A 26063-nucleotide genomic window follows, 5' to 3' on the forward strand; every position below is an offset into this window, starting at 1 on the left:
TGATAAGAAGGATTACCATCTTAAACCACATCATGTCATCACACTATGCATGACACAAAGAATATAAGTGCCATATTCAGGTTGTGCTTATTGTGCTACATTACAAATGACATTTACAAATGATAAAAGTGGTATTTTTAATACATCAAATTTAAGATTGAATCAACAGGCTCCTAATTGGTGAAAGTGTGGATGCCTGGCAACTAATGAAAAACACAGGCAATGATAATGAGCCAAAACTGCACTGGCAGTTCATTTTTAACAGGGGAAAATACGAAAGAATAAACGAAAGACAAAACGAAAGAAAATACGAAAGAACAGAATATTCAGGCTCAAACTGGTAAATTATGTGGCATTTCACAATATACTTTGTTAGATTTGTATGTACAGTATCTGTGTCGCTCATGACTGACAACTGAATGCAGCAGATTAGTGCGAGCAGCCAGGTGACTATGTGACATCACACTCCCCAGATGCTTTGCGAACTTGCAAATATGACAGCACACATGAAATTTAAGCCTTTTGCAGTAAATAAATAAAAAAATAAGCTCAAAAATGTTATTGCTTGAATTCATTTATTCATAGGTAAATTAAATGAGCAGTATCCATAGGAGATTTCCTTTATGAGGGTAATCTCCCTAACCATGAAAGTGTTCAATTAAGAAAAAGTTACATCTGGTCAAACTGTGGACTGTGGTTGGAAGGAAAGCCAGCATACACAGGACCGCTACTCTCTGGGCTCTGTGACGCTGCTACCAACTAGTCACAGTCGACCAAGGCCACAGCATGGTCTGGATCTTAGGCCTTCTCAAGGGGCCAGTCCATGCACTAGAACAGTGCCTTAACAAGATGAGCCACTCAGTAGCTCCTGGCTGCCTCAGGTATTGTTGTACTCAGGGTATTCTAGCTGCCAACTGCGGTATGCTAGTTTGGAAGTTGATTGTACTCTTCAAGGGTTCTGATTATCTGTATGTTTACACTAGGACTCAGAACTGTACTGTCCTCTCAGGTCCTCTTCGCACTTATACTTGTGTTTGATCTGCACTTCGTTGTACGTTGCTATGGATAAGACCGTCTGCTAAATGCCATGTAATGTAATGTAATGTATTCATGCAAATAAACAAACAGATGCATGGTATGGCATCTACAGAAATGCGGACACACGAGCAAATAAACTACAACAAAAGACTGAAGGTTACCTATAGCTATATGTGATGCAAATTAGATTAGTCGCTGGTTTCTCGTAAAGTTAATGACTGCACTCTAAACAAGCAACAAACTTTTGCCAATGAGTGACTTAGCCAATGACGCATACGATTAGCTAGCCTATAGCTTCAGTAATCCAAGTTACTACCGATTTTACCCCAACTATTTGTTCGCTAGGCTAACCAGCTAAAATCAGCAAGCGTGTGTGTGGAAATACGTTGAAAAAGTTCATGAAAGCCTGGGATTGGAAAGCTTTTGACCATTAAGCGAACTTTACCAAATCGTTTCGGAAAAGCGAGCAACAGCTCTTGCTAATTTTACTATTTCAATTCATTGTTGTCACTCGTCTACCCTCAGAACGTGGTCAACTCGCTAGATATAAACACAGACACCAAAGCATGAAGTTACGAATATCTTACCTTAGCTACAGCCTTCTGATTTAGTAAAGTTTCCAGGGGGCTTACATAACAACCTCTCCACTCCACGGTCGGAGGATCCAGGAAGCGCTGAAACCGCCGAAAAGAATTCCTGTTCCGAAGGGATTTGCTGATTGCAACTCTTTCAAATTAAAAGCTCACCACAGGGTTATTTTGAGCTTTGTTTGGGATACCAAAAGTAATTTAGCATCGCCAATTATTGTTAGCTTATCAATTACAATTAGCAATTACGTTTTCTTAAAATATATATTGTAAAATTGTGTGTAAAGGCATATGCAAAACGCCAACGCCAATCCAGCAATGACCAGAAATTCACAAGAGTTGAGCATGTCCATTTGTGAAGGATGATTCTTCTTCTTCTTCTTCTTCTTCTTCTTCTTCTTCTTTGGCTTATCTTTCTTTCGCTATCATATTTCGTTTGAGGCGTGACGTTACAAAAAATGTCTTCAAACTACTGGAAGTAGAGAATTGCATCTAACACAATGTAAAGATTATATCTCAGAAATAAACACAGAATAATAATAAAAGAAAATGGTTTTTGTTTATTATTTTTATAGTAATTACATAAATATAGTGTGATTGACGTTACAACTTGTCCACTTACAATAAACAGTTCGCAAGCCAACACTTTGCAAATGTGCATAATTTCTTTCTTATTCAGTCATTTAAATGTACTTTAAAACATCTTTTGCGAAGCTGGTGCAGTGGGTAGCACTGCCGCCTCAAAGCAAGGAGGTCCTGGGTCTGAATCCCGGTTGGCCGGGGCCTCTCTGTGTGAAGTTTGCATGTTCTCCCCGTGTTCGTGTGGGTTTCCTCCGGGGACTCCGGTTTCCTCCCACAGTCCAAAGACATGCAGGTTAGGCTGATTGGAGAGTCTAAATTGCCCGTGGGTATGAGTGTGTAAGTGAATGGTGTGTGTGCGCTGCGATGAACTGGCGACCTGTCCAGGGTGTATTCCTGCCTTTCGCCCAATGTATGCTGGGATAGGCTCCAGCCCCCCTGCGACCCTGTTCAGGATAAGTGGGTTAAGATAATGGATGGATGGATGGATTTTTCTAAGCCTAAATTTCCTACGATAAAAGTTCACCCAAACTGTCGGGGCATGGCAATGAGAACTGTCAATTACCTATGATTGACAGACCGTACCCACACCTTCCACAGATTGTTGTTTGTTACCATAGCTATCTCCATGATGTGCGCTTATCTTGCATTTTCACAGGCTAGCTAACTTAGTATAACTATTGATAGGTGACTTATCCAATAATAATTTTTGCTAGCTAGTGTTACGAATAGGAATTACACATACTGACATTCCTTTTTTTTATTTTGGTCAGCGATTTACAATGGTCTTGTAACAATGTTTTAACACAAAAATCTTACCAATTGTACTTCAATTAAACGATCCGCAAAAGCATCCAGAGAGCATTTGCTGCAGAAGGCAGGACGATTGGGCTGGCCCTGGCTGGAATAAGGGGGCCGATTAACCATGTTAATCCTTTAATGACAAAATACCTAGAACTAAACATTTCAGTACATGTATGTTGAAGTAGAATACACAGTAATTATGAATAGCAGGTAACAAACAGTATGAACATGACAGAAAATGTAAACATATTATGGAATTCCATTTCAGCTAACATCCAGATGAGGTCATATCTACTGATTTAGGTAGAATAAAAAAATGTCTTTCTATATAGAGCTTTAATTAAATTAAAATTATTTTGAATAGCTTCAAATAAATTGCGTGATTAATGTTATACACTCCTCAAAATAATTAAGAGACACATCAGATCTTGATGAATGATTTATTCAAGTTGAAAATCTTTACTGATGTACATTGTATAATTTGTTGAGAACAAAATGACGTAATAATGATCAAAGGAAACCAAAACTATCAACCCACTGAGGGCTGGATTCAAAATCACACCGAAAATCTAAGTAAGAAATTGAAATCACAGGCTGAACTTGTGTGAATTTTGTCACGGCAACTCATAATGTGACTCAGTAGTGTGTATGGCCCCCGTGTGCCTGTACGCACTCCTGACAGCGTCTGGGCATGCTCCTGATGAGTCGGCGGATGGTGTCCTGGGGGATCTCCTCCCAGACCTGGATCAGGGCATCAGTGAGCTCCTGGACAGTCTGTTGCAGTACTTGGCGGCGTCGGATGCACCCATACATAATGTCCCATAGGTGCTCAATTGGATTTAGGTCAGGGGAACGTGAGGGCCAGTCAATGGCATCAATGCCTTCCTCGTCCCGGAACTGCCTACACACTCTGGCCACATGAGGCAGGGCATTGTCCTGCACCAGGAGGAACCCAGGGCCCACTGCACCAGCGTAAGTTCTGACAATCGGTCTGAGGATTTCATCCTGGTACCTAACAGCAGTCAGGGTACCGGAGGTCTGTGCGACCCTCCAAGGATATGCCTCCCCAGACCATCACTGACCCACCACCAAGCTGGTCATGCTGGATGATGTCCTTATGATGTCCATATCCTTCTCGCACAAAGGAGCAGATACCAGCATAAATATACCAGTCACTCCCCTGTCTGCCTGATTCACTATTAGGGTGTTTTCTGATTTTTCCAGTTTCCCACGATTCCTTCTCTGTTTCGCTTTACTTGCTTCCCGCTTTCTCTCCATGTTTGTAGATAGCAATAATCTACTAATCCCGACTAACAGAATTTGTACAGTACTAATTATATTAACACACTAATATGTTTGCCTAACTAACAAACTAACGGGCATGAATGTCAAGGTCCATTTCATGAGAGATGATTTCTGCTATTTCGACGGTGAGGACAGCAGCACACAATTCTAACCTTGGGATGGTATGAGCCAGCTGTGGTGCTAATTTGACCTTTCCCATTACAAATGCGACATAACACTTTCCTTCAGAATCCATGACTCGTATGGTAGAGGCATCTGCAAATATACAGGTTTCTCTGTTCTATGTTATAGACAAGGACACAGGGGCATAGGGCCATGGAATGCAGAAGTGTTCAAAGTCAAAGAGTGACTCTTTCCAGGCTCTCCAGGTTCCTTTCTTTTCAGATGGAAAGAAACCCTCTCGCTCTGCTCAGAGGTAAGTTCTGGGATTAAAGCCTTTCCCTGCATGTAAATGGGAGCAACAACCCCCAGAGGGTCATAAAGACTGTTGACAGTATGCCCCTCTTGGTGGATAGCTTACAGTTGCAATCAAAATTATTCAACCCCCATTGCACATTAGGTTTATTGGCAAAATATACAATTTCTCAGCTGTTTCCAATAAACAAATTACACAAGATCTGTTTAAGTAGTTCAATGAAACATAATATTACAAAATATTACAAGGGTTTTTAATCCACATTCAACACAAAATGCTACTTTTAATGACTACTGCAGTCTCAAAATTATTCAACCCCTTCATGACAAGCATCTTCAGTACTTAGTAGAGCACCCTTTTGCTGTTATGACCTGCTGCAAACGCGATGCATAGCCAGACACCAGCTTCTGACAGCGTTCCTGAGGAATCTTAGCTCATTCCTCATGGGCAATGGCCTCCAGTTCAGTAATATTCTTGGGTGTGCGTTTGGCAACCGCCTTCTTCAAATCCCACCAGAGATTTTCTATGGGGTTCAAGTCAGGCGACTGTGACGGCCACTCTAGAATCTTCCATTGCTTCTTCTGAAACCAAGCCTTGGTGGATTTTGAGGTATGCTGGGGATCATTGTCCTGCTGGAAGGTCCAACGACGCCCAAGCTTCAGCTTGAGGTTTTTCCCTAATATTTCCTGATACTTGACTGAATCCATCGTGCCCTCCACCCCCTGCAGGTTTCTAGTGCCAGAGGCAGCAAAGCAGCCCCAGAGCATCACTGAGCCACCGCCATGCTTCACTTTAGGCAGGGTGTTCTTTTCAGCATATGCTTAATTCTTCTTCCTCCAGACATACCGCTGATCCATAGGCCCGAAAAGTTCCAGTTTTGTTTCATCGCTCCACAGAACAGAATTCCAAAACTTCTGTGGCTTATTTAGATGGTTTTGAGCATATTGGAGCCGACTTTTCTTGTGCTTTTAGGTCAGTAGTGGTGTACGTCTTGGAGCCCTTCAGTGTTCAGTATGCGCCTTACTGTGCAAACTGAAACCTCAGTGCCTGCTGCCACCAAGTCCTGCTGCAGGTGTTTTGCAGTCACTCTAGGGCAGGGGTCTCCAAGCCTGGTCCTGGAGAGCTACTGGGTCTGCTGTTTTTTGTTTTCACCTTAAAATCAGCACCCAGGTAACCAGGTGAGGTGAGTTAATTAAATTAGAGCAGTTGATTATAGTTAAATGCAGGGTAAGAACGAAAACCAGCAGACCCAGTAGCTCTCCAGGACCAGGGTTGGAGACCACTGCTCTAGGGTTTTTGACCACTTGCCTCCTCAGGAATCTGGTGGCAGCCGCTGATAGCTTCCTCTTTCTGCCACGGCCAGGTAGTGTAGCCACTGTTCCTTTAACTTTAAACTTGCTAACTATGCTTCCAACTGTATCTCTAGGAACATTCAGTGCTTTTGCTATCTTTTTGTATCCTTTTCCTTGTTTGTGCAAGGCAATGATCTCTTCTCTGAACTTTTTGGACAATTCTTTTGACTTAGCCATATTTCTAACATGCAATCAAACGTCACTCTCAACAAACCCCTAGCCAGTCCAGGTATTTATGTGTTTTATCTCAAGCACACCTGAACTAATTAGTTGCACCAGGTGTGCTTGAAACAGGGGGTTGGGTAATTTTGATTAGTTGCATCAGGTGTGCTTGAAACAGGGGGTTGAATCATTTTGAGACAGCAGTAGTGATTAAAAGTAGCATTTTGTGTTGAATGTGGATAAAAACCCTGGTAATATTTTGTAATATTATGTTTCATTTAACTACTTAAACAGTTCTTGTGTAATTTGTTTATTGCAAACAGCTGAGAATATTTTGCCAATAAACCTAATGTGCAATGGTGGTTGAATAATTTTTATTGCAAATGTACTTATCATGACACTTAAAAGATGAAACTGTCAGATTTAAGGTTACAGCTCAATCCGAGGCTTCTCTTAGGAAGTACAATAGAAAATTTTATTTCCGGAAATCAACATGAATCTTATGATTAATTCTGTTTATGTGGAATTTTAATGTGATAAAATCACTGTTTTTGTGGCTTTTAAGCGCTCATTTTACCAGCATTCCATCAATGTTAAATGCTAGACTCCGACGGCACCGAAAAACAGGCAGATTTCACTGAACATTCCATTGTTTACACTTATGGAGCTTAAAAATGGTGAGGTAAGAATAGCCTTTACTGGTTACTTCACACGCTTATACATGGCAGTTGGTAGCAGTTCGAATTGTGACTGTAGCCAGGTCAATATTTTCGCTGGATAGTCGGTATGCCTTATAAACCCAAAGTCCCTGGTTACTTTTGAAATTGTTGTTGAAATTGTAATTACAGTTGAAATTGTACTTCCCTCTAGGGTCTTTCAGCGAACTTATCCCTGGTTATGGGTATGCACTTTGTTGTACGTCGCTCTGGATAAGAGCGTCTGCCAAATTCCAATAATGTAATGTAATGTAATGAATAGATTCAATGGATTTTGACAATAGACATGTCAGACGTCAATCATGTTAACGCTCTCACGCGTGCGCCTAAGTTTAAGTAGTAAATAACCGTGTTGTATCCTTCGAATTTACATAGCAACTGAACTCTCAGATCACGCAGAATCACCGATAGCCGCCAAGAGAAATTAATGGCGATTCAGAAAATGTATTACTTTTAAAGATTTAATTTGATCCTATGGTGGGACTTTGGCCATTTATGGATGGGGCAACAGAAAGTTTCGGTGACCGTAATCGAATGCTTTCATTTATGTCCAAGTTACCAAGTTAAAAAGCAAATTGTATGGCTTTGTGCTATTCGCGTATGCTAGCTGCATCATAATAACCTCGTACAGGGACCAGTAAAGGCTTAGAACACACTAGCACTTAGTTCTTGTAAATTTGATCACCACTACTGTGAAGTAAAAAAGTGGACAAATTACATTTTCTGTGAGAAATATATTGGCGAACTCACGTGCACACACAGCAGTCTACATTCTAAAGCTCCACTTTGCCCTCCCTACTTTTCTGAAGAGGCAGGGGATCTGCCCCAAGATCCTTAAGATCCTTTGCGAGATCTTCTGTGGAAAATAATTCCATAACCTTGTTACTATTTGAGGCTATCTTATGGAGTTGTAGGTTAGACTCTCATTTCTCTCGCTCTCTTCAGCAGGTCAACTGCCTCTTTTGCTGTGGGAAGTGATGTCAAACCATCGTCAACATTTAAATTTCTTTTTCTCGCCATTTTCTTCTCACCAACTTCAGTGATTCTTCTTAGACAATATGTTGCTATAGCTGGTGAGGGGCTGTTCCCGAACATATGGACTTTCATTCTGTATTCTGTGACCTCTTTCTGATTGTTATCCTGATACCAGAGAAACCTGAGGTAGTTTTGATAATCCTCACGAACAACAAAGCAGTAAATCATCTGCTATATATCTGTGCTCACTGCGATGGGTTCCTAACTGAAACACATCAGGATTCACAACAATGAGTTGTTAAGATTAGGACCACTCAATAGGACATCATTCAAGCACATAGCTTCATCATTTGCACTTGAATCAAATGCAACCCTGATTTGTCCTGGTATTTGTGGGTGGTATACACCAAACGTCGGCAAATACCAACATTCTTTGTCACTCTTCAAAGGTGCTGCTGGTTCCGCTGCTGCTACTACACTGATTTCTCACCTTGTGGCATCATGTCACATTCTATAAGTGTGGAAAGAGGTAACTTTGTTTGGCCATCTAGAGACTCGATCATGTGAGCCATTCTGCTGAATTGGTGCCTTTTCTGTCCCCAGGACATTACATCCATAAATATGCATATCTGTATAATACATTATTAACTAATTGCAATTTGAAGATACATCATGTAAAATCTTAATAAAAACTACCTAGAACACTGAACAAATAGGATTTTTGCCTGTCCCTCTCTAACACTACACTTCACCATGAAATATAATGATTAGAATCCTTCATAAATATTTTTTCTTTTTTTGTATTATTGTATTTCCAATTTAGACATAAAATACATGTTCTCATTGGAAATTCATAATACGTTGGTTAAAATATACATATTTCCCCATTCTAAAAATCTGGGACTTCCACAAGTCACATGATCAACAGGAAGCGGCATCATTTGAGTCTCCTGAAGGCCGTGGGAAGACCAAAAGTCTCTCACTCTATTTTCTGGATTTTTGATCATATTGTGTGTATGACTGAAAATGTCAATCTCAACGTTACCTAAATTATTTCTTAGATGTTATTATGTTTGTTTTTTCAAGATAGTTTTGGTAAACCACTTGAAGGTGTTCTCATGCCATTAGCATTGATGCCATTTCATGTATTTGCTAATGCTAAAAACTCTGTCCTGTTACTTTCAGTCCTACTCATATGAAGGGTACCGTGACTGAATAAAAGTTACAGGAGTGAGAAGTTTGAATTAAACAGACATACAGGGAGGACAGGACGAGAACAGGCAATAACATTAGTAAGAGGGAAAAGTGCAGACGTCGCAAAAAGTGGAGGGAGACTTACTACAGGATCAAGTCCTTTCAAGTTCCTTTCTTTAGGAAAGAAGCCCTAAAGCACCTCACCACACCTCCAGATAGCCCCCAGCTTTCACCAGACAGAGCTGTTAATCCACTTCTAGGTCAGGTTGAGTTATATATCTGCCTTATATATAGACAAGGGAAACCATTTGAAACTTCTGACTATATCAGAAAACATATTTGAAATTAATAATTGGGAGAAAATAATATACATTATTATACTTGAAAAGTGCATGCTAATGATGGTAGCATGCCTCCAGGAAGACTGCTAGCCCCTTTAATAACTCCTACTCCATAGTGAAGTGTTGCGTAATACATACACGGGACAATGTACTTAGGATATAGCATGCTTAATTTAATTTAGCAACTTAACAACTATTGTAATTGTGATGTACTTCTTTGTTTTAGGCAACAAGATGAAGGGCTTAAAAGGAGGTGAATTGAAGAGCTACAAAAGCAGCTACAGACACAAAACCGAAAAAAGGAGAGGTATAAGAAAATAATTCAGCATATGAAACAGAATAATCCATCTCCACATACAAAAGTTGACAAACAAATGAGACAGCTACCACACGCTATGATACAAAAGACCCTTCTCTTCCATGAGGCCTTAGCGGAGGACAATCGAAAGAGGTACAGCAACTCACAGGGAGAAAGGGAAAGGCAACTCATCTCAAAGATAGTGACAGGAAAACTTAAAAATATAAGCTGCAACGTCTCTCCGAAAGTTAATTTGGGTTTTCAAAGAAAAGGTGGCTGATGAATGCGAAGAATGCAGAACTAAACTTAAACTACCAAAGGAAGAGAAACAATAGGGTGGTAGATGGCTTCATAAACAAAGTCTTGAGATTTTTACACCAGGGATGATGTCAGTCGAATTACGACTGGGAAGAGGCAGACCCTCACCCAGAAGAAAATCAAAAATCAGGAGAGGTTCCTTTGGACATGATGAAAAATCTGGCAGAACATGATGGGTCGATTTCATACTCCCTCCTCTGTGTCACGTTTCAGGTCTGTCTTGCCTTGTTTTATGTTTATTCATGTTGTTTTAGTCACGTAGTGTCTTATCATGTATTATGTTAGTCTAGGTTCGTCATGTTGTTTAGTTATGTTTCGTTACGATTTATTTTCTTGTCATGTCTAGTTATGTTTCGTACGATTATATTACCTTGTTATGTTGAGTGGTTATCGTCTTAGTTTCGCTTTGTGTTATGTTTTGATTTATGTTTATTGTTACGTTAACTGTTCGTTGTTTATGCATACACATGTCTTTCCGCAAACCTTGCGTTCCGCCTTTTCTCTCTCTCTCTTTCTGTCATTCACTCCCTATTGTTTCCATTTGTCTATTTACTAAAACTACTAACGCTAGATCGGGATTGGGTAGAAACTAACAAACTAATCATGTGTTCATGTTACCTTACGTTTCTCGTGCATGTCATTTACTAATTTACTAATTCTAGGGCAGGATAGGTTTATTACTAACGATTACTAATCTCCTTGTTAAACTTGTCATCCATCGCACCTGTTTTCCATTTCCTTGCTACGCTCTAACTAATTGTCTACACCTGTCTACACCCGCATTTATAGCCCAGTCGCGCTACTGTTCACTGCGAAATGGTCTGCCTCTAGTTTTCTACGCAACTCTTGAGCATTACTTACGGTTTGAGTTCACGTTACGAGCCAAGCCTGTTACCGACCATTGTTTATTGATTTCTGTTTTGTTGGCCACTGTTTGTTTTTGACCACGTCCTCGCCTACCGTTTTGTACTTTTGCTTCGCTGATTGTTTCATGGTTTCGACTCCCGCTTCGCCCACGACTACGCCTCTGCCTGCCGTCCGCCTGTTCATCTGTCCCGCTGACAGCTCTCCTGCTACCGGACCTCCCTGCACGTCTACCGACTACGAGTTTTCCTCTTCCCTCGGCACCGTGCTTTTTGTTTGTTTACTATTTGTTTGGCTGGATCTACGTGTATGGACTTTGTTTTGACTACGCTCCTGGGATTCGTCCCGAATAAAGCCCTGAGGGGTATTGTTTCTGAGTCGTGCATTTTGGGCCCAACCCCCACGCACCCGTCTCATTCTGCTCACTGCGCCCTTATTGGGTTGTTCACCGAACTCTAAGTGACCGGGAGACTTGCATGTGCAAGCTGCATGACAATCTCAGTGTTATTGTACAGAAACTGCTCCGCCTGAAGATCATCAACACTTTCAACCCTAATGAACTTCTAAAATCCATCACATGTGTAGGATCCACAACTCCCAGACGACAACGCGCGACTAAGACGGGCCCCAGCCTGCGCATCTCTCTAGGACACGCATTCCTAGCACCATCGCGGCTCCTATAAGGACAGCACGTCTTTTGGACCCAGCAATGCGTATGGACTCAGTAAGACTAAACAAGCATTTGCAGGCATAGCCAGTGTTAGCTTAGTCTTAACTGTTATTTTGAATCTGTTTCTGTAGGGGAAAATTCACAGAACGAAAGATCTCCCTCCTAAAATCATGATAACCAATCACGAGTCAAAATCAGACTCCGCCTTAGTGAGCAGGCTGGTTCCTCCAAAACTCTCGACGGTGTGTGCTAAAAGTTTATCAATATATCTGTATTAAAGTATGATATGTACCCTGTATAGTTTCAAACTGATTAACTGCTAAATTGTGCTAGGATTACACAGTGAGCCCAGCCAGCTGGCAGGGGGGGGGCCCGTCTTGAACTGTGTAGACCAAACTGTCAAGGACACGGGCAAAGCAAGATATGACTGTACAGCTGATTTCTCCGGGACTCTCGATGTTTTATGCCAGGAGTGTATCTATTTGACCTAGAACATTAATTATAGCTGAGCTTATGAAAACGCAAGAAACCACAGTGAAAACTGTCGAAATGAGAGCAAAGAATGCTACTTACATTTACTCCCTTAGAAGAGAATAATTAATCAAATGTTTAGTATGTCTGTAGATTAGAAAAGTATATTAGAAGTGAATATTAATGAAATGTTTAGTTTGTCTGTATATTTTCAATGATTACTGCTGCTTAGTTCGTCTTATAAAAGCGAAAGATACAGAGTGACGTGTATGGATGACGTGTTAGAGGGAGGGCATCCAGAACTTTCTGAGGTCTGGTAGTTTGCCAAGAGCAGGTGCGGGGTGAAGTGAGGACACGTAGTTGGCAGAATGCCCTGAACTTTGTACAGAGTTGGCAGAGCATAAGGACCGTTGGCAATTTGCCACAATGACGTTGTGGGAGGAGCGTTGGGAGGAGTTACGATAAGAAAAGTGTGGGTGATTTGCCAGAATGCGGTTTGAGGAGGAGTTGTAGGTGGAGTAACTGTGTATAAAATGGGTGTACAAATGCCAGTCGGGGTTCAGTTCTGGAGAGCTGATCCGGCTTTATGCACGTGTGCTAATAAAGTCTGATTTTCCTGAAGATCTTGCTGCCTGGTGTCGTCTTTTCCCTCGCGAAGATGTTTTTCGACAAATTGAAGATTTGGACTCTGTCGTTTCCTAGACACGACATTTGGGGGCTCGTCCGGGATACGAAAGAGAAAGAGCTCCCGGCGACTGGAGACCAGGGCGGAGAGTACTTTTTGATAGGCTGCAGCTGCAGCTTATCAGGGAATGAAAGTATTCAAGGACTCTGATCTCCTCTCCCGGACGCCGGAGGCAACATTCTCTCGTATAACTAACCCGGCAACTAAATTAAGGGGAAAAACGTAGCAAACTTTTCAGGAAACGTGCGCGAGGTGAACTGTGAGTAAACGGTGTGGGAATTTATTAATTGTGTTGGAAAATGTTTTTTTAGCAGAACTTGTATTAAGTCTAAAAAGTATATTGATACTGCGGACTGAAGTTATATTGTTGCTGCTAACGGTTTTAAGTTGTTATGTGATAAGAGGTGCCACAGACTTGGAAGGAAAGAAACCCAAGAAGGGGATCCTGCAAGATATATCTAGGTAGTTACCTCAAGGTGTGATGTAAGAGAAAAATTGCTGTGATGTAAGAGAAAATACTGTTACGCTGTGCTGATGCTTCGAAGGCTTGTGCGAATATAATGTTGTATTAAGGCAACAAAGGTAAAAATAACGCTGTGCTGAGGCTTAGAATGCTTGTGCGTGTGCGGATATACCGTTGTATTGAGACAACGGAGGTAAAAATCGTTATTTATGTATGTGTAAGATAAGAAACGCAAAGAGTGAATAAAAGTATTAACGGGAGAAAATACAGGCTATGGCGGAAAAATAAAGATAAAATATATAATAATATAGATAATAATAGGGAAAATAAAGGTTAAAGACATAATAATATAGATAATAATAGGCGGAAAAAATATAAATAAATAGATAATAGTATAAAAGTATTACGGGCAGTATATGAAAATGAAAAAGGGAAAGAAAACTGCGATTGAGATAATAGCGGGGGTGTATCTTAAATGTATACAGGAGATAGAAACTATCTCCGATAAGTGGAAACAAAAAAAGAACTAAGAAAATGGTGGCAAAATGGCCGTTTGATAAGAAAAATATGCGGAGGAGAAGGAGAGCGTAATGGCGGCGGGTAGAAACTGAAGCGAAGAGGCGACTCCGCCTCCATATGACGTGTGGCCTTGGGAAGGAGGAGTGTGGAGAAGGGGGGTCAAAACAGGTGCAGAGGGACTTAGCTGGGTGATACAGAACTATAATTTTTTTAAAATAAAACAAGAACAACACAGAAACCCATACGGTTTCGCGATAAGGAGGAACTCCCCAAAATAGTAGGGCCATTATTAAGTAGGGTTGCTGTACCTCGATACATTCCCTGGTCCACTCAGCAACATGTAATAACAAATCTCCCTGAGTTACAGAATGGAGTGAGCCACTGGTTCAGGGTGCTGGAGCAGGAGATGAGCGGCCGAATCTTGGCTGTCGGGGGCCTGAAGGCTCTCCTGGGGAAGGTTGTGGGGATGGAAACAATGCTGGACATATTCGAGCAGGCTGGCGCTGTCAGAGCCCAGATGCAAACCTACAGCAGTGGACAGTGGGCCATTTGACAATGTACGTGCTGCGCAGGTGGAGGCTGATAACCGAAAGGGACGCACAAACAGATCCCATAATGCCGTAAAGCCATACGGGAGGGGATGTCACCAGGAGTGCGGTGCCGCCTCGATGAGGTGGTGGGAATGAACACCATGACACACAGGGAGTTTGTGGATCATGTGGCGCATGCTGAAGATAGACCGCGAAAAGATGGAAAAAAGCTGGAAGATCAAGCAAAAGACATTCAAAGAAAACTACTGTGCAGCTGAAGGAGCTGGAAGCCAAAGAACAAAAGCACCCCCCACACCTGAACCATGGAGCAGCCCAATGGCGCCCCGCCAGCGGTGGTCTACAACTTCTCCGGCATCCCTCACCCAGTGGCCATGCAAGGTAATATACAAGGGGGGGAACTACAAATGGGTGGGAACCAAATGAAGGGAGGGCCAGGGAATGGTGGGCAAACCAATCAGTGGACAGGGCAGCAGAATCAGCGCACTTTTGATGATGCTGGTAGTGGTAGTATTTATGATAGCTGGTATTTATCTGATTCTAATTGGAGTAGATAATCAAAGTAAAAATAAAAGTAAACTTGGTGAACTTAGAGTAGTAACACATAGAACCAGACGCCTTCCTAAAGGTTCTTTGTCTCTTTTTATTTTCTTGCTCATGTGAGCTTCTGGGTGAGGGACGTTGTCCCCGGTATTTGTATTTTGGTTTGTGTTTTTTCCTGAGCTGCGTCTCATGGTTCTTTATTTCCGTGCCTAGTGTTTTTTCTGGGTTGTATGTTGTTATTTTGGTTTTGGTTTTTTAGGGTCACTTTATTCCAGCTGGGAGTGCCAGAAGCACCAACAGTGCCCCAGCGGACCCAGTACGAGAATTGCAAGCCGGCTCACCAGTGGAAGGACGTGCAGACCACATCCACTGGTTGGAAGATCAAGCCAGCTCACCAGTGGAGGGACGTGCAGACCACATCCACTGGTTGGATCCAGGAGCCCACCTGTTACATGGACTATGGCAATTCCTCGTGCTACGAATCAACATGTTAACAAAATTAAAAGAAGTGTGTGATAATTTTAATAGTTAAGTCACTTAGGATAATACATACAGCTGTGATACGGCTATAGCCAGTCAAATTACGCGGGATGCACTTGTGCAGAGAGTGTTGGAGGAACCATGGAAACGCTGTTATATTGAGTCTGAGGCAATTGGATGCTGCTATAGCAGCAGGGGATGTGCAGGAACCCAACTTAGTATGGTGCATTGGCCAAGGGAGATATTCGGGGCCATAGGTTTTGACCCCGAAAGGGGGGAATGTAGGGGAAAATTCACAGAACGAAAGATCTCCCTCCTAAAATCATGATAACCAATCACGAGTCAAAATCAGACTCCGCCTTAGTGAGCAGGCTGGTTCCTCCAAAACTCTCGACGGTGTGTGCTAAAAGTTTATCAATATATCTGTATTAAAGTATGATATGTACCCTGTATAGTTTCAAACTGATTAACTGCTAAATTGTGCTAGGATTACACAGTGAGCCCAGCCAGCTGGCAGGGGGGGGGCCCGTCTTGAACTGTGTAGACCAAACTGTCAAGGACACGGGCAAAGCAAGATATGACTGTACAGCTGATTTCTCCGGGACTCTCGATGTTTTATGCCAGGAGTGTATCTATTTGACCTAGAACATTAATTATAGCTGAGCTTATGAAAACGCAAGAAACCACAGTGAAAACTGTCGAAATGAGAGCAAAGAATGCTACTTACATTTACTCCCTTAGAAGAGAATAATTAATCAAATGTTTAGTATGTCTGTAGATTAGAAAAGTATATTAGAAGTGAATATTAATGAAATGTTTAGTTTGTCTGTATATTTTCAATGATTACTGCTGCTTAGTTCGTCTTATAAAAGCGAAAGATACAGAGTGACGTGTATGGATGACGTGTTAGAGGGAGGGCATCCAGAACTTTCTGAGGTCTGGTAGTTTGCCAAGAGCAGGTGCGGGGTGAAGTGAGGACACGTAGTTGGCAGAATGCCCTGAACTTTGTACAGAGTTGGCAGAGCATAAGGACCGTTGGCAATTTGCCACAATGACGTTGTGGGAGGAGCGTTGGGAGGAGTTACGATAAGAAAAGTGTGGGTGATTTGCCAGAATGCGGTTTGAGGAGGAGTTGTAGGTGGAGTAACTGTGTATAAAATGGGTGTACAAATGCCAGTCGGGGTTCAGTTCTGGAGAGCTGATCCGGCTTTATGCACGTGTGCTAATAAAGTCTGATTTTCCTGAAGATCTTGCTGCCTGGTGTCGTCTTTTCCCTCGCGAAGATGTTTTTCGACAAATTGAAGATTTGGACTCTGTCGTTTCCTAGACACGACATTTCTATATTTGCTTTGTCCTATCATTTGAATGTATTCTGTTAGCCGTGTATGTACGTTAATTGATTCGTCGTCTTTCGCGCATATATAGAGTGAACTACACAAGTAGTCGCTCTTCTCACACCTAACACTAATATTCATTGACACATCCAGAACTCTAGCTTACCCAAGCTAGCTACTCCCACCTTTCCTTTGTTCAAGGGACACGCGTGCTTCCGCGCGCATACTCACGCACACACACACACACTCTAACATACTGAGACTGATTACTTTTTGCAGTTATACTGCTACATAACATTAACTGGCGCCACGGTTTCATAGAGAGTAAAATCCCTGCGTTGTTTGGCGGCCCGTGCGAGGACCCTGCATAATCTGGAGCCCCGTGCGAGGACCCCTACACATGCAACATGGAGTGCATGTATGGAGAATGTGCGGTGTGCAAGGACCTCTCTTGTCCTGTCTCTGGCCAATGCAATGATAAGAATAAAGTGACTTAAGTCCAGTGGGCAACTGTGGATAAGGAGCACAAGAATGACCCCAATGGCGGAGCATCCAAAGTCAAAAAAGAGTTCCAGACCACCCAAGAGCAACTGCTGGAACAGCTGAACCTGATGCTGCGCAAGTTTAAGAGGCACACCTACAACATTGAGAATTAGTTTACCCACTGAAACCCACTGAAACGAGGCTTGAAAGCATATGAATGCTTAATTCATGTTGACTTTTCCGGAAATTACCTGTGTAAGTACGGCACAGAAATATAGGTGGTCCACTTTGGAGCATCACACCGCAGGCAACATTGCACACAGGTGTGCTTTATGTGCATACAACCCCCGTTTGGTGTCCTTCTGCACAGTGTCCCCCTCTAGACAAAGGGGCCCACCAGCAATCTGGCAGCATGTCCCCCTCTAGACAAAGGGGCCCACCAGCCAATCTGGCAGCATGTTCCCCTCTAGATAAAGGGGCCCACCAGCCAATCTGGCAGCATGTCCCCCTCTAGACAAAGGGGCCCACCAGCCAATCTGGCAGCACTTGTCAACAGTGCTTGATTATGTGCAGACTACACATCCAGAGGTCTCCACTATCCATTTTCACTGTGACTGCCCTTGCACTCAGTACAAGCAGCGAGGGAATTTTTTCCTGTTTTGTAGTGAGCTGTTTAGAAGTGGATTCACTGCTGGAACATCTAACTTATTTGAGGCAAGCCACGGCAAGGGTGCCCTGGATGGATTGGGAGGGGCCCTGATGAGGGGACAGATATCCCCTCAGATGCTTCAGAGCTGTTTTCTCTGTTCAGCAAGACAGATACAACAATCAAGTTGTTTTTTGTGGAAAAGGAAGCAGTCGACAGAGCAGTGTAAGAGATGCCCAAGGATTTGCCACCAGTTCCATCTACGATAAAGATGCATTAGGCAGTAACCCTAGGCTATGGAGAGCTGAACTTCAGGGATGTCAGCTGCTTGTACACAGCAAGACAACATCTGAGCTGTTAGTGCTATAATGCTCTCTCTCTCACTCTCCCTCTCTCTCTCCTTCCCTATCGCTCTCCCTCCCTCCCTCTCTCACTCTCTCTCTCCCTCCCTCTCTCTCCCTCTCTCACTCTCTCTCTCTCTCTCTCTCCACCACCCACCCCACCACGCACACACACACAAGTACACGCTCACATACGCGTGCACATGCATGCAAAAGCATGTACACACAATTGTTACTGCTTTTATGTTGCTATTTAGACTAAGATCTTTTTTGCCAAAAATATCTTGTTTTATCTTTGTTTAGTTGAAGGAAGTTCTGTGACATCCAGGTGTTCACACACACAAGCACTCATTCCTGTTACTCAGTGCTAATTCCTGGGCCCAATGTTCATTCCTGTTACTTAATTGTTTTTTATTAAAAATAAAGATAAACCACTTATTTTTCAGTTATGTCTGGACCATTATTTAAACAACTTTAATAAATCACGATAGATTTTTGATAAAATTGAGGTTGGGGTCTCTCTGTGTTTAAAAAAAAAACTGATAATTTTTTGAACATGTAACCAATTATTTATTTTAAATACCCACTATATTGAGGGAAAAACAAAGAAAAGAAAAGTTTGACTTGGCATGACTTTTAATTGATATTTAAACAGTTGTAAGAGTTTTGGTAACAGGACTGAGAGAAATGCAACCATCTTCGATTTAGAATCCTTGTAAAAAAAAAAAAAAATGGCCTGAGATTGACCATTACACATTTTGAATAGTTGAATGTGTGTTATTAGATAGTGCTGAAAAAAGATAAAGAATAAAGTTTAATTTAGAAAAGTTACAACATACAAATGGAAGCGATTTGGCAGAATGGCCCATGTAGCTTGCTCTCCTCCCTGACGCTTCCCTCACAGCTGAGCATGTCCTGAGGATGTATGAAAAGCTTATGGTGTTGCATGACGGAAAGGAAAAGCTTGGGTCGTTCCTTGTCCTGGCATGGTTGCGTCTTTGTATTTTGGTCCTTGTGTGATCCTCCACAATAGTCTTGGGAGATATTGCTGAGGGGAACTGCTTCCGAATATCGGGTCACATAGTCTACTATCACTAATACAAAGTGACATCCTTTTGTGTTCCGTTCTAATGGTCTGACAAGGTCCTTGCCAATTCTTTTGAAGGGGATCTCTATTAAAGGTTTCAAGGGTGCAAAGGTCCTTTTGGAATGGCTGTAGGATTTACTTGACACTCCGGGCATGCTGCATACCACCGACTGATGTCTTCCCGTATACCTGGCCCATAAAAAGTGTTTTATCCCAAATGACCAGCCATTGGATTGCTGTGAGCCGCCTGAAAACCATTTTTTTCTGGTTTAGAGTGTGACAGTTGAAATAAAAATGTTTGGACATTGAACAATTTTTGTTTTTTTAACTGACTGCATACAGTAAATCCTCGAATTGTGTCCGGGATTCTATTTGAAGCCGGGCCTCGGATAATAGCCGGGGGCGTGGCCGATTCGGACAAATAAAGGCCGGCCCCCAAATACAAGCCAGGGTAATATTGCCTACCAGTAGGGCTATCAGTCCATGAGCACTAGAAGACATTGTTTCGATTTAACTCAATTAAATAAAAGAGCTCTTCTTAATATTTTATATTGTTGGTTGGTTTAATACTGTTGCCAATGAAAAGTCGTTGTCCTACACCATGGGTCTCCAACACGTTGCTCTCAAGCTACCAGTCGCTTGCCGCCCCCTTCTGAGTAGCTTGCCAAAGGCTGAAGCAGTATACATTTAAACACAATTGTTGCCGCGAGGCATTCCAGCCTACGAATTTAATAATAAGTAAATTAGGCAAAATTAAAAATTAACTCAATTTAGGCTTCTTGGCTACGCAATAAGGTTTCCATGTATTTACAGCACAGCGCACATTCAATAAATGAATGAAAGCGGCTGCCTTGGCTCGCAATAAACAGACGGGTGGAAATCCCGACACTCTTACAACTACATAAAACTTAACAGTGAACCATCAAATACCCCCCAGATTTCAGTGCCCATCAGTCAGGGGCAACATTTAGCAATAAAACCAAACAGTCCAAAAGTAAATTAAATCCCAAACCAAAGCGAAAATCTTTTGATAGCCTACCGGTATGCTGCTCCAAACGAAACACGTCTCACAATAAAACGCACTTTAGGGAAAAAAAACTTGCTGTTATCTACGCTAATTTGTTATTGTTCATGAAGGCGTGTCTGGCAAGTTGTTATTTTATGGATTCTGGACTTGCATGTGATTTATTGTGTTTGAGAATATTTGCAATAAGTCTGTTAAGACTGACACTATGACTTACCAAACGGTGTTTCCTGATTAGCCTACACTAATTGATTTCTGAACGGTGTGTTGAAGTGTTGAACAGTGTTGGCCCACTTTAAGTGTAGCCTTTTACTTTATTTCTAAGAATAAAATTCTACAACAGAAGCCTAATAAGAAATAAAGGCCTGCCTCAAATACAAGCCTGCCCCAAATAAAGGCCTGTGCTTTGTGCAGCCTAAGTAAATAAAAGCCCCCGGCCACAATTTGAGGATTTACGGTACATTAAGTGCTTAATATGCTGCCATGAAACCAATTGCCTTGCATTATTCAGTATCATCTCAACTCTGTGATTGGTTGGTATGAATGCCTAGTGACCACCAAGCAACTGATTATTAATACCCTAGCAACATATATAGACTCATATAGACGTACATAGGCTACATATATTTTCATTATATTTCATATATGCTCATATGCTTCATATACTTTAAATAAACCAATTGCCTTGCATGATGCAATAACATACCACGACAGTGACAAGCTGTTATCAATAACTAGCAACCACTGAGCAATACGTTAACAACCATATAGCAACCACCAAGGAATACCATAGCAACCACCTATCAACATCCTAGCAACCACCTAGCAACACTTTAGCAACCATCTAGCAACACCCTAGAAACCACCTAGCAACACTCTAGCAACCACCTCGCAAAACCCTAGCAACCACCTAGCAACACCTTAGCAAACACCATGCAATGCCTTAGCAACTACCTAGCAACACCTTAGCAACCACCTATCAACACTCTAGCAACCACCTATCTATGCCCTAGCAACACTTTAGCAACCACCTAGCAACACCTTAGCTTCCACCTAGCAACACCTTAGCAACCACCTGGCAACACTCTCGCAACCTCCAAGCAACACCTTAGTAACCACCTTTCAACACCCTTGCAACACTTTACCAACCACCTAGCAACCACCTAGCAACACCTTAGCAAGCACTAAGCAACCTCCTAGCAACACCTTAGCAACACTTTAGCAACCAGCTAGTAACACTCAAGCAACCACCTAGCAACACCTAAGCAACCACCTAGCAATGCCCTAGCAACGTATATGTTACGTAATGTAATTCATTACATTACATTACATTATTGGCATTTGGCAGACATACAGAGCGACATACAGTTGACTCTCACACACACTATCATACTCTCTCACACACTATCATACTCTCTCACACACACTCATACTCTCACACACACTATCATACTCTCTCACACACTCATACTCTCTCACACACACTATCATACTCTCACACACACTCATACTCTAACACACACTATCATAGTCTCTCACACACACTATCATAGACTCTCACACACTATCATACTCTCACACACACTATCATACTCTCTCACACACACTCATACTCTCACACACACTATCATACTCTCTCACACACTCATACTCTCTCACACACACTATCATACTCTCACACACACTCATACTCTAACACACACTATCATAGTCTCTCACACACACTATCATAGACTCTCACACACACTATCATAGACTCTCACACACACTATCATAGACTCTCACACACACTGTCATACTCTCACACACACTCATACTCTCACACACACTCATATTCTAACACACACACTCATACTCTCACACACACTATCATACTCTCTCACACACACTATCATACTCTCACACACACTCATACTCTAACACACTATCATAGTCTCTCACACACACTATCATACTCTCTCACATACACCATCATACTCTCCCATACACTATCATACTCTCTCACATACACCATCATACTCTCCCATACACTATCATAGACTCTCACACACACTGTCATACTCTCACACACACTCATACTCTCACACACACTCATATTCTAACACACACACTCATACTCTCACACACACTATCATACTCTCTCACACACACTATCATACTCTCACACACACTCATACTCTAACACACTATCATAGTCTCTCACACACTATCATACTCTCTCACATACACCATCATACTCTCCCATACACTATCATAAATATATATATATATACAGTGGTGTGAAAAAGTGTTTGCTCTCACACACACTATCATACTCTCTCACACACACTGTCATAGACTCTCACACACACTATCATAGACTCTCACACACTATCATAGTCTCTCACACACTATCATAGACTCTCACACACACTATAATAGACTCTCACACACACTATCATAGTCTCTTTCACACACTATTATAGACTCACACACTATCATACTCTCTCATACACACACACACACTATCATACTCTCTCACACACACTGTCATACTCTCACACACTATCATACTCTCACACACACACTATCATACTCTCTCACACACACACACACACACTATCATACTCTAACACACATTATCATAGACTCTCACACACTATCATAGTCTCTCACACACACTATCATAGTCTCTCACACACACTATCATAGACTCTCACACACACTATCATAGCCTCTCTCACACACTATTATAGACTCACACACTGTCATCCTCTCTCTCACACACACTATCATACTCTCTCACACACACACTATCATGGTCTCAAACACACACAGTATCATAGTCTGTCACACACACTATTATAGACTCATACACTATCATACTCTCTCACACAAAAACTGTGACTGCATCACTTGCATCCGCAGCCAGCTTGAAGGGACGGCTAAAGTCAGGAGCTACAAGAACAGGAGAGTTAGGCAAAAGTGCCTTCAAACCTTCAAAAGCCTGCACACAAGTCGCCGTCCAAACAAACAGGACCTTTGGACTGAGCAGATCAGTTAGAGGTGCAGCCACAGAACCAAAGTTCTTACAGAAGCTCCTGTAATACCCTGCCATACCCAGGAAGCACTTAAGCTCCCGTCGATTAGAGGGAGCTGAAAAATTCATGATAGCCTCAACCGTGGTCCCTATGGGGCACACTTTCCCACGATAAACAACCTTCCCCAAGTAAGTTATAGTGGCCTGTCCAAACTCATATTTAGCAAGATTAACTGTCAAGTTTGCAGCAGCCAGACACCCAAACATTATCTGAAGCTGATCCACATGTTGGGACCAGGTGTAGCTGTGGATAACTAAATCATCAAGGTAAGCCTCACAATTGGAGACCCCCTGCAGCACTTTATTCACCAGCCTCTGAAATGTAGCGGGAGCATTACGCATCCCAAAAGCCATTACAGTATACTGACAAAAGCTGTCACAAAAGCAGAAATCTCGCAAGCTGGGCACCTGGTAAATGTAACAATTGACATGGTGTCCACTTCCGCATTAGAACTCCATTACTTACAAAATACCCTTGGGAAACATCCTTAGCTTCCTCCTCTGACAACACATCTGCAAAAAGGGAGGAGTGAGTTATTCTGTTTTTGTTCAACAATTAACTTCATGTGATGGCAATATCTCCCCAAAACCCCCAGAACGGTCTTGGTTGAGGAATGTGTCACAAAGGGTGACCTTTGAGGTTGAGTAGAGACCTCCCCAACAGCCCGGTCACCCTGGAGTTTCCTTGACATCGCCCTGGTAACAGCACAAAGTGGAAATACCTCCGGATGCTCCCGTTCAAACTCATCAGGGCCTCCAGAGACTAATGGGATGGGAACCACCTCTGGAGTAGCCATTACTCTCCCACCAGCTAAATCATTCCCTAGAATGAAAACCACCCCTGGTATAGGGATATGAGAGCACACCCCCACTACAACACTGCCTGAGACTAATTCAGTCTTAAGGTTAACCTGATGCAATGGCACATTCACAAACCTTTTTCCAAAACCTTCCACTAGGACACTGGAGTCCAAAATGGACTTTTCAGAGAATGGCAAGACATCCTGAAGAATCAAGGATTGAAAGGCCGCAGTATCTCTCCAAATCTTCACAAACTGAATGGATTCAGGTTCACTTACCAATGACACTGTACATTCCACGAGGAAGGAGGAGGCCCCTGCCAACTCACTGGCCTTATCCTGAGGGGGGATCTCACCTTCATCTAGCTTTAAGCCAGGGCTTGCTACTGTTTTCACGAATACCACAGGCTTAGCATGCTGCTTCTTAATAAGAGCTCGACCAGGTTTCTTACAGTAGAAGCATACTTCCACTGGGCTTCTGCTACCAGGGTTTGGCCTCCCAAAAGCTGGTGGTGGATTTGAACTAAGGGGAACAGGCCAGAAGGGGCGAAAACCATGTAAATGTTGCCCTCTAGATTCTTGCTTGTCTATAAAGTCAAGCTTGTGAGTCAACACAAACTCATCAGCCAATATGACAGCTTAATTTAGCCTTTTCACTTTTTGCTCATTCAGATAGGTAGACACAATCACTGGAACATAATTTTTAAATTCCTCTAAAAGAATCAGCTGTCTAAGCTGCTCTCTAGTCTCCGCCCTTTGAGACATGCACCATCTATCCAACAGATTCTCCTTTTCCTTCGCAAACTCAACATAGGTCTGACTGTCAGTCCGACGTTGGCTTCTGAAGCGCTGTTGATAGGCTTCTCATAAGCTCAAGCTCATAAGCTCTCAAGATGGCCCCTTTAACTCCCTCAGTCACCACTTTGCACCAGACTCAAAGAGGAATATGCTTCCCGTGCCTTACCAACTAGAACACAGTGCAAGAGGAGGGTCCAGATGTCATTGGGCCATTTCAGGGCGGTAGCTACCCTTTCAAAATGAGGAAAATATTTCTCAACATCTTTCTCTACGAAACGGGGAACCAACCCAACATGTCTGCCATTAAAAAAAAATATATAGTAGATGAGCAATCCCCCCAGGTCCCTGCCTATCCTTTGCTCTGTCTACTTATCTTCTGAGGCGTGCCAGGCTCGAGGCCACTTTAAAAGCAAATACTCAAAACACATACAATGCCTCCGGAAAATCCCGACACAGTTAAAATGTTTGAAAATACAAACAGACAAAGAGAGAGACCATGTGGAGGAAGGGGAGGAGTTTATATACTCCAGCCTATGGCAAGTGTGTTGGGTTAGTAATCAGTGCAGGGTATATATGGAGGATCAATATGGAGGAAAGGATAAATATGGAGGAAAGGATCAATATGGAGATGCACCTGCACTACAATATGAACCTGGTGGTTCTTCACAAAAGGCCCACCTACTAATGCAGTGGTTCTCCAGTTCGGCCCTGGGGCCCCCCCAGTGTATGCTGCTTTTCATTCCAACCACAATTGCAATTCCAGAATTTTAACACATCCTTTTCATCTCAGGCACTCATAATAGGCGACCCAGATGCGAGACCAATACGTAGTATTTATAATAAAAGTCTTTATTATAAAGTTGCAAGTCAGACAAGCGAGGTTCAATAGCAAACAGAGATTAGCAACAATAGCAACAGCAGAGATTCGGCAGACTAGATAGATAGTCCAGGCAATAGGTCAGATTTCCAGAAAACAGATGTATCAATGGTAATCCAAAGAGTAGTAGTGGTCACAGGCGAAGGGTCGAAAACAAACGGGCTAATCAAACAAAAACTCAATCCAGAAACAATCGAAAAACAGAAACGGGTCGAAATACGACGGGTAGGAATCAGATAGACGGAATAAGCTAAACTCGGAGGTCAG

The 26063-nt window shown here is 42.3% G+C and overlaps 1 protein-coding gene across 1 annotated transcript in view; it reads right to left on the reverse strand.

The window, feature by feature from the left end:
* LOC133138844 (bcl-2 homologous antagonist/killer-like) overlaps positions 1 to 1968 on the reverse strand; it is a 29764-nt gene extending 27796 nt beyond the window's left edge. The window contains exon 1 of the mRNA XM_061257945.1: positions 1626 to 1968. The gene's annotated coding sequence lies outside the window, so the exon portion shown is untranslated. The remainder of the gene's footprint in view (positions 1 to 1625) is intronic.
* Positions 1969 to 26063: the final 24095 nt, after the last annotated feature.

The sequence above is a fragment of the Conger conger genome, chromosome 10 (assembly GCF_963514075.1).
Source record: "Conger conger chromosome 10, fConCon1.1, whole genome shotgun sequence".
Classification (NCBI taxonomy): Eukaryota; Metazoa; Chordata; class Actinopteri; order Anguilliformes; family Congridae; genus Conger; species Conger conger.